The following is a 10,118-nucleotide window of genomic DNA, read 5'->3' on the forward strand; positions in this document are numbered from 1 at the left end:
ACACACACACACACACACACACACACACACACACACACTTATATATATTTCCACTTTTGAGATTTCAAGTGCGCGTGCGCGCTAATTGTGAATATTTTCATTTGATTGCTTTAATTAAACTCGTTACCAGGCGTTGACCTTCGAAGTTCACCGACATACTACTGCCGCATAATATGACCATACGTGCACCAATTATCGACATTATTAATTGCAACAAATTTCAGCATTTTTGGCCGCTTCAGGCTAAAGTTGACGATACTGAACATCAATATTGAAAATCGCACGATATTACAGTCTTCACTTTTAATAAAATTTAATTTGAATTTTCGGTATTAGGTACTACATGATTAAGTTTCGCTTCTATTTTTTTACTTGGATTTATCGCAATTATTGACATCTTAATGATTTCTATTCGTTTTTAGAATCCATCTCTAATACTTAAAATCTTGAGGTTTTTTTCCCTTAAGTCTTCGAGGATTTGAAACATTAGGCGGCGAAGCATGTTACAGGGCAACTTTGCCTTTAGTGTTTCGAAAGTGCCACTTGGTCTCGATTTTCACACCGTAACCCTTTCCCCCACATTAACTCTTTCTTGGCCCTTCCTTTTCTTCCTTACAATTCAGAGTACATACTTTAAACTTACATTAATACACATTAAGATTTGTGTGTCAAAGAGTAAAAGAAACTTCAAATCAACTTTAAAAAATCTATGGGCAATTTCAACATATTAATTTGAAATTTGCAAATTTATTAGAGAATAAGAAAATGTGAAGGGGAATAAACATTAAAACCGGCACTCTCCTTCGAGTATGCAAATAGACTGGTTACATTTGTATCGTGAACTTAGGTCTCATAAAAGATGAATAAGGAGGTTCTTTATGTGCGAAGGGTCGTAAAAAAGTGGTCATTAAACTTTATTCTTTTGGAATTTCGAGCTACAAGCATCCATCTAATTTTGAACAATAAATTACTATATTTCACAACTTTAGTAGTTCTCACCATTTCATTAGATTTTGAGCCAAAAAGAGTGACTCTTTTGATTAATTTCAGATTTAGAAAGTTGAAAAACGTCACTTCAGAAAATGTTTCTAATCAAGTTAAGATCGTATTATTATTCACATTAAAGTACTCAAATTACAACTAATTTGCGACATTTGGCAAGCATTCTTCTCTAGAGGATTGGGGTTGTCGCAGAAGTTTCAGAAACTTAGCCTCAAAGCCGACAGTTAAGACGTCATGATATTTTCGTACAAACTTAGGAAATGTTGACAAGAAACCCCATTTGGGAATGCCTATGTGAAAACTCTCCCACACTTGCCAGGCCATAACGACTAATAATCCTCAACTTGAAACCCTTTTTGCACACTCCCTATGTTCTCTGAAACTCTCTTGGACTTTCTCTTGGTCATTACTCACCTAAAATATTCCGATTATAACAGTTAAAAAAAAACCATTTAATTCCCATCATCCAACTCATATTTAAAATTATTGCACATCGCAATTGCAAGTTATATGCAAACTGTACATGAATTCAGATACAGTTTTGCTTAAAAGTCCATTCCTTAATTTAAGACAAAAAAGAAGGTAAAAACAGTTTTGAGTATTGTTCTCAGCTGCGATTCAAGACGCACTCAAAACAAATTAGGAAGTTTTGAATTCGAGTTTGAAACCCAGTGAGTAATTGCGAGAGAATAAAGTTATTGCAGAAACTGAGATTTTACATGACTCTTCTGTCTTCTGTCAGTGCGTCTTAAGCTCCCGGGGCCATTAAGTTTTCTATTTCTAAGGGATATTCAGTCTTATCCTCGCGACTAATTGGTTTAGGAAAATTAATTAAGAACCGAAGAGAGCGAAGCGCGAGTTGGGGGAATTCGCAGTGACTAGTTAGGGAAGGGGAACGCCAAAGTTAAGATCATTCGTAATGGAGACGCTGAGTTTAATTCCGGCCGATCAACCACTCAAGGCCCTCTAAGCCGGTACCCTCCGTCGCCTTCCGCTTTCCAGCTCAATCCAATGACCGAGAGGAAGTGCATGATTTTATATTCAATTCTTCATCCACAAGATCTTATCCAAATTTTAATTTTTGTGCATCAAATGATCTTCTTTTTTAGAATGGAAACACAATTAGGACACATGTTTGGGTTATTTTGTTTTGTAATTAAATGAAATTGCAATTTTTCCGAGTGATCGAGTACGATGAACTGTATAGATGTAATTATAAATAGAAGCAAATCGCGATTGGAGGTATTATCAAGTTTAGCGGTCAGGGCTGCATCGTGGCTGGATCTGTGTTGGGAAATGGGTGCCTATTCTAGGGGCGAAAACTATCATCCAATAAAAGTCACTTTTGTCCCCTTTCATTCGGAACAAATATTGAAATGACTTGCGTCCTGATAACCCTCAGTGGATTTGGTCCGTTACAAATTACACCTCCCTAAATACGTAAATACGTGCAAGCGGATGCATAGATGCATACCAACGTTGACCACGCTGCTTTTACGAAGCAGATGTTGATAAGGGGACTGAGACGATAATACAGACAGTGACAGCTGCTCTGCATTGTCGCTATTTGATTAAGGGTCAAAGACCCGTTCACTTCAATTACCGAGATTCATCCCAAAATAACTATTAATTAGTCTCCAAATCTGAATTAGTGAAAAGATAAACATTGGTTAACATTTTGAGTTATTGTTAGTAATTATTGACTAATCTAGATTGGAAAGTAAAAACTTTTATTAAATTAGTAGACTATTTACGAAGAAATCAAGTTTTAATTTGAAAGTGTTATATTCGGTCTGCCTCTTAAATCCCTTACTACTGAAATTACAACCAATAAAGTATTAGCTTTTAAAGAGTTAGGAGTGTTGAATTAATTTAAGTATAAAATTATGATCTCATTATTGTAGATCGACAATCGCGATGTAAAGAATGAGGATAATTATATAACTGTCGACGAAAGAATAAATCTTCTCACACGTTTAAAACAATTAAATTACGATTACAGACCGAATTGAGTGATTGGACTCTAAATTAACTAACAGCTCACGTGAGTTGTCGGAAAGTTATTGGAAAATTATTTCAACTCCAGACAATGGGGATGTCGAGACAGACAGAGCTTATTAACGAACTGACGAACCCTTTTTTTTATCTTCCGCAGTCCGACGGAAAAAGTCGCTGATTTTAAAATCCTTTTTTGTCACTCAAAATCACTTTATAAATTATTCCATGTAATGAAACAATAACGATTGAAAATATCTGAAATATAAAAAGTGGTGTGCATTTATCAAATGGGTATAGGATAAAAATAAAATAATGGCGAAATGCAAGACATGAAGCAAATTATATTTAACAAGGTCTTGCAGAATAAAAGAAAACAAATACACATATGGGTAATACATAAATTATAAAAATTACATAAATAATACAAATCATATTAATTATCAAATGAAGCGTAGATATAAATTATAGGGCAGAGGATAATATTACAAAAATAATAAAAATGGGCACGCTTTTTTGTAATTAATGAATTAACGATTTCGGATTTCATCGGGGCGGAAAGCACTGGTTACCTTGTGCTTGGTGTGAACGCTTATCCGAAAGAGCACGTGCACACTGAGTTTAGGGGTGAGGAGCGTAACACAGAACAGTCTTTGTCGGCACTTGTAATAAGGGTACTTATTAGTCTTTAGTCCATTGCTGCAAAGCGAATCACATTAATTCTTTAAAAAAATCAAGAATAATAAAAGGGTTGCGCTATCCACGTGGTAGTAACACTAGCTGGCCCCACTAAATTTCTCTACTCAGCACTCGCGTTCTCAGTCTCGGACTCGATAAGGCTTGGATGAAACATAAATCTGAGATTTCGTTAAAAGTAGAAAAAAACTTTTAAGTCTTTAGTTGTCACGAAAAAAGGAAAAGATTTCGTCGAAGGTTATGTTTACTCTCAGTTCACTCTCTTTCCGTGGCTTAGGTCCTCGCGTAGTGTCTTTCTTTCGACGGTCGGTCAGCGTATAATCGGGCTTTTGACTCGCGCGTAGGTATAGGTCCTTGAAGGTGCATGGGTAAGTGTATGCTATGTGGGGTGGCCTATGGGGTGGCTTATGTGGGGTGGTCCTTGTATCTTGGTGTGGTTGGGTGTCCGTGTATGTGTGTTTGTGTAGGGGGAGGGGGTGTGTAAGTGGCGGGAGCGTGTAGCGGTGGTGTTATGTTACAAGGTGTGGTACGCGTCTTAAGTGATTTCGGCCTGGCTGGTCAGACCAGCAGCTCCGTATGATGAGGCCGCCGCTTTGCTACTGACAGACCTAAAGACCACCCTAACCCTGCAGTCGCGGACGTCCCCACCCCCGTGCCACCCCCGACCAGGGCGAAGCAACCCTTAGAGCCACGATGCCACCTCCACGGCGGCGGCGCAAACGCACTCTGCCTCCAAGGGTAGTCTTATCCCCTCCAGCCTCTGGAGGAGCCATCCCTACCCCCGCGATAACCCTCCAAGCTTTCCACCACCAGAGCTTTCATTCCCCGCTGGTCACTTCTCCTGCACACCCCTCCAGCGACTCCTCCGACAACCCCTTCGACTCCGAGTCGTCTTAAGATAAAAACACGGAGAATCAGGTTTTACAGTTAACCCACTCTTCGTCCCCTTCTCTCGACTCGGACCCCGCGTCCTTTTTCAATCCCTCGCGCTACAGCGTCGACCCCTTGCCTTCGACTCGTCCTTGTACTTTCGATTCTTTCGAGGCAACCTTCAATTTTTGTTCACTTTTCTCCCCCGTCCTCTGATTTTTTCCTCTCGCCCTCTCTCTCTCTTTTGCTCACTCTTCCCTACTCCGCCGACTTTACTCTTTCTCTCTCTTTGCCGATACAAAGCGCGTTGGCCCGTTAGACAGTGTTTCCAACCCCCACTCAAACGCTTTTTTCTCTTTCTCCATGCGAATATCCCAAACCTCGTGTTTATTTTGCCATTTTTCTCTGTTCGATTTCTGACGGATTCACTTCCCTCCACACGTCATTGCCATACTCCGTTGACCTCCAAAATTTCCGATCAAGACGTTTCGCGGCATTTTTTAGACACGTGGTCTGGAAACGAGTTTTTGGCTATTTTAAAGAATTTTTTTAGGAAAATGAGTTTTCTTTTCGGGCTTAGGTCGCGTTTTAAGGAGATATCGTATAGGGACCTGATTATTTAATTTCTCACTTTTTAGGTCTTGTGTGCATTTTTGGAAGAAGAATAAGAGTTTTCTTTGCGGACATAGATGTAGAAAAAAGATTCATAAAATTTACAACGCGATCAGTACAAATATGGACATTATGACTTATTAGTAGATTTTACAAGAAGTTCATTTAAATCAAATGATTTTTTTTACATTTCACGTAACCTTCAGGAAAATCGAATGAACTCCGATTTTTCCACACATTTGTGGATTTTACTGGAAATTCGGAGAGATGTACAAAACCTCAGTAGATTGAACTGAACTTATTGTGAAATCTAATACACACGGAGAGACATTTTAAGAGACCAATTCACGGAAGCGCGTGAGAGCAAAGGGACGTGGTCTAATACTTGAAACTTCGAGCCCTATGCTTTAAGAGCAAGGATTCCGAGATCTTAGTTCTTGCGCCAAAGTGTAATAAAATCAAAGAGTAGGCCGTGAATTAATCTCCCGAAATTTCTCTCTATGCAGGATTAAAATAAGTTTTCGTCAAATTCCTCTATATTTGAGCAAAGTTTGACTGGTTTTATGTCAAATTCGTCTGAATGTAAGACTTACTTCGGATAATTCAGATAACTTTTAAAATATAAATTTTTGTCAATTCCAAAAAAATCATGAATTTAACCTAAACTAATTTTAAGGATTTTGAAAGTCAAAGAAATAGTCCTTTTTTCAGTGTTCTGATTTTCGTTATGACAACTATCTTAAGGTTTAAATTATTTTCAGCATTTTCATTGACTATGTAGGTCATTTTTTTAAGTGTAAGTAATGACCATTTGAAAATAAAAATGTGACTCCAACTAATTAATGTTCAACCCAAAATTTGGTCAGATTAACATAATTTTCTCTTTTAATTCTTGCAAATCAGATAAATTACATAAGAAGCAAAGTCACTGACAGCTTAAATTTTTTAACAGAAAGCAAAATATAATTCTGCCAGTAGAATTAAGTTAATAACAGATAGATATTCCTAGAAAATGATTTTAATTGAATTTGTTGTGATTATTATTCAGATGTTTTTACTTGCACATATCTCATTGACGAAAATGTATAAAAAAACGGATGGAAAATTTTTTTGTTAATTCATGCTTCCATTTACATTATTATTTTCATTCTGGCTATATAATTCGATATCAATGACTTTTTCAGTGCTTCAGAGTGAAAAAGAATACTTACAATCATTATGCACTTTAAAAATATCGGCATTCATTTCAACAAAATTGATCTGACTTTAAGTGAAATTTGACTGAATTTAGGGCTTAATTCTGAAATTCAGATATGTTAATGAGGTTTTAAATTTAGATCAATTTTATCTTACAGTACGATTCTTATTTAAGGTGCAAACATTTTCATTATTCTTTTTTCCTGTGATTGTATATGAAGATGCCTAATTAAAACAGTACATATTTCAAGCGGATGCAAAGCAAGCGACTCATGCAAAAAGGCAAAGAAGAGCGTAATCATTATATATAGAAAGTTTCAATCGATATGAATTTTACACTTTTTAAAAATTCTTATTTATGAATTAAAATGTCCTAATTTTAAACATTGATCAATTCCTACATCAATATTTATCTCACCCGAAGCACACCTTTTCCTTCTTAACCTTCTAAGCAAAAAAGTATGATTTCCAGAATCATATAAATTAATATTCAACCTTGCTGAAAATCAAAGTTTCGTGTAATTTTGAGCTAATTTATGCAAGTATGATGCGTGATCTCCACACCCTGAGAACTGAATGAAACTCACAGTCAAATAAGAAAATATTTCCAAAATAAAAGAAAATTAAACAATTAGAGAAACTACTTATATATCCTTTCAAAGTGTTAGCAGATCCTTTCCCCCAAAAATAGCCTAATTCAAAATGCTGTAAATAAACCAGGACCACTTGAGCATATACCATTAAAAAATTATCAAAATGCATGTTCCCTTCTACCTACAAATATTTGAGTTATTTATACAATAAAGTCAGCTAAATAATTCTATCGACGCTAATAATATATTAATGCTGAAGATTCACATTCAAAGAATTGAGACCTCGATCAAAAAACCTAATGATTAGAATAAACAATTCCAAATAAAAGTAGGTCAATGACTGGAGGTCAAATTATCAAAACTAATTTTCACTCATTTATTTTCTCTGTGCTTTTCGAACCATATTCATCCCCTCCCAGCGGTCAACCCCACCACCTATCAACACTCATTTATACTTTTGCTACCAGCGTATCCCCGCCAAAACGATTGTTTATGACACGATTCGTTTGATTATTAGCTGTTTATACGTGACCATCGATCGAACATTGCCGGCTAGGCGGCTTTGCAGCAGCAACAACTGTTTCAAATGCATCGCGCTTTGGATAGTGAACATTGTTCAGTAATTTCCCATCTGTGCGCGACCGGTTTGACCAGATTTGACCCTTTCTTTCGAATCGACAAAAATACTTACTCTTAGTGCGGTACTAAGAGTCGTCGCCGCCGTCGTCGGTCCTAAAAAATGCTCGTCTCGTGAAAGTTTAATTTCGTCGAAAAGTGTTCATTTTCAATTAATTCAATTTCATGCTCAACTACTATAAAAATTCTATTGAAGTAATTTTATCCAATTTAAATAATTCTAGTTATTCTCTTTATCAATCTTCAAGAGATTAGCTTCTCTTAATTATCAAATCCACCATTATTTTTCATTTATTTATTAATTTTGTATCCATTATATCGAGTGCTTTCGAAAGTTTACTTCTGGATAATAAAAAGTACTGATCACTGATACCTAAAATTGCATCGAGGGAAGCTTAAGTACTCGAAACTTCCGGTTTGATCATCTTGTACAAGAATCTTTTTATCTTCAGGGAAAATTGAAATATATATATTTTATTGTCCGTTCCGATTGATCTGGCTGATTAAATTTATTGAAATTATTTCCATTTCGATGAAAATATCAAGTTCAATTTTCAAGTTCGGCTGGTCGAGTCTCCACCGTGCCGTCGGGACCCGAAAACTCTCTTGTCTGACAAGAACGCAGTTGAACTACTTCGAAGAGAATCATCTTCAGAATTCGACCGAAGATTTAATTTCACGATTTTAAGATATTAATAATTCACTTTTTAATTATTCAACAAATTAAAGTTTGCTATTGTTTAAGGAACAGTAATGTCACAAATTTATTCTAATTTAATAGTTGGCGAAGAATTTGTATAGCACTCCTGCCTACAATGTTTAGATAGTTTTAAATTATTTCAATTATAATTAAAAGATACAGGTTTTAATTAAATCTATTAATTTAGTTAATGTTGACTGTCAACTTGTGATTTCACTCAAAAATTTTAAATAGATGCAACATTCAATTTTTTAATCCTTGATCACAAAATCATATATAAGTGAGAGAGTTTATTATTATGTTTCAAAATTTGCTAATAACTGACTAAATGATATACAGAAACTAAAATTTGATATCCGTTAATAAATCATGGTACCTCAAATATTATTAATTTCTAATCGCGAATGAGTAACATTCGTTAGTAGAATTAACGATAAAGACATTCGAATATGTGCACCTCTAAAGCTAATATAAACGAAAAAAATTTCGATTTAATTTTTTTTTTCACAATCTACTCATAACTTTATTTTAATTATTCGTTGGATTATTTTAAATTATTAAGCGATTCATATTTACACAATTTAATTACGATATTTCAGTACGTTAAATAATTTATTGCATATTTAGTTCAGATGAAATTTTTTATCTAAAAAGCACAAATTGTGAAAGCTAGTGTTGAATTTTTGTATGTGATATTAAAAAAAGTTATTTAGTTAAAATGGACTTGCGTATGTCATAAATAACAGTGAGAGCACTCGCGGAACAAACACTGTACTTCCACGAAAGTAAACTCTTTCAGCACAAGTCACACTATTCTCCATGGGTATCCGCTTATCTTCTCGAGGTCTACTAAAATTGAAGCACTCGTCGAAACTTCTTTTTCACCAAATCTTGCCACTTTTTACCCAAAATTTCTCATCCCAAAAAGAGAATTTTGTAAACCTTCTAAAACTCATCTTACTAAACTCTAAGAATACAATATTTCAAAAATAAGTTAACACGTGAGGAATTAAAAAATACTGTGAATAACTATTATTAGAATTACTATTAGGAATGCACGATTTCTTGTAATAATTTCCATCCACTAATTTCCTGTCACTTCATTGACAGAACGGACTCGTTGATCTCATTAATTTATTAAAGCTATATTCACGTTAACTCATTTTGCAACCGCCAAATTGTGCGAACTTAAAAGCTGACTCTACAACTGCACTAAGACACATCTCAATAAAAAAAGAAGACACTTTAAAAAAAAAACACAATAAAGGAAAAAATTATAAATAAGTAAATAAGTAAAGAAGGGATAAGAAAAATTGAAGGAGAGTGCTTTTCCCTGGATTTTTTGCCTGACTCACCTCTCTCCCTCTTTATTTTTCTCACTCTCTAGACGATCCCTGGCCGATCGTCGAAACTCGACCTTACCGATCCGGCTGAGCAACGTGCACTATTTTTTATGCCCGTAATTTAATCTACTTTTCAGTATTGTTTCGGCCGGTTCACCTTTTCCGGCTTAAAATCCTCACTCGTGCGTCGCGGTGTGTCGCGCGAACTTGCGGGCTTGCGGGCGCAACTGGCGGAGGCGGCCGGTCGCGTAGGCGGAGAAGATCGCGGATGCTGTAAGCTAGACCACGCACCAGCCGCCAGCGAGTGGCTCCTTTTTCCCGTACAGTGGCGCCTCTGCTGTCAGCCGTCGCAAGCTTGCAAGGTGGCAGAGATGGATGCAGAAAGAGTGAAAGAGACAGAGCTTGCGCGAAAGCTGGACCGACTCATACCGACCACCGAGAGAGCAAAGAGGATCGAAAGATTCGAGGAGCTTG

General features: G+C 36.1%; 1 protein-coding gene across 1 annotated transcript in view; it reads right to left on the minus strand.

The window, feature by feature from the left end:
* LOC117180147 overlaps positions 1-9,881 on the minus strand; it is a 108,925-nt gene extending 99,044 nt beyond the window's left edge. Inside the window, exon 1 of the transcript XR_004468010.1 lies at positions 9,657-9,881. The gene's annotated coding sequence lies outside the window, so the exon portion shown is untranslated. The remainder of the gene's footprint in view (positions 1-9,656) is intronic.
* Positions 9,882-10,118: the final 237 nt, after the last annotated feature.

Source organism: Belonocnema kinseyi, chromosome 9 (assembly GCF_010883055.1).
Source record: "Belonocnema kinseyi isolate 2016_QV_RU_SX_M_011 chromosome 9, B_treatae_v1, whole genome shotgun sequence".
In the NCBI taxonomy this organism is placed as follows: Eukaryota; Metazoa; Arthropoda; class Insecta; order Hymenoptera; family Cynipidae; genus Belonocnema; species Belonocnema kinseyi.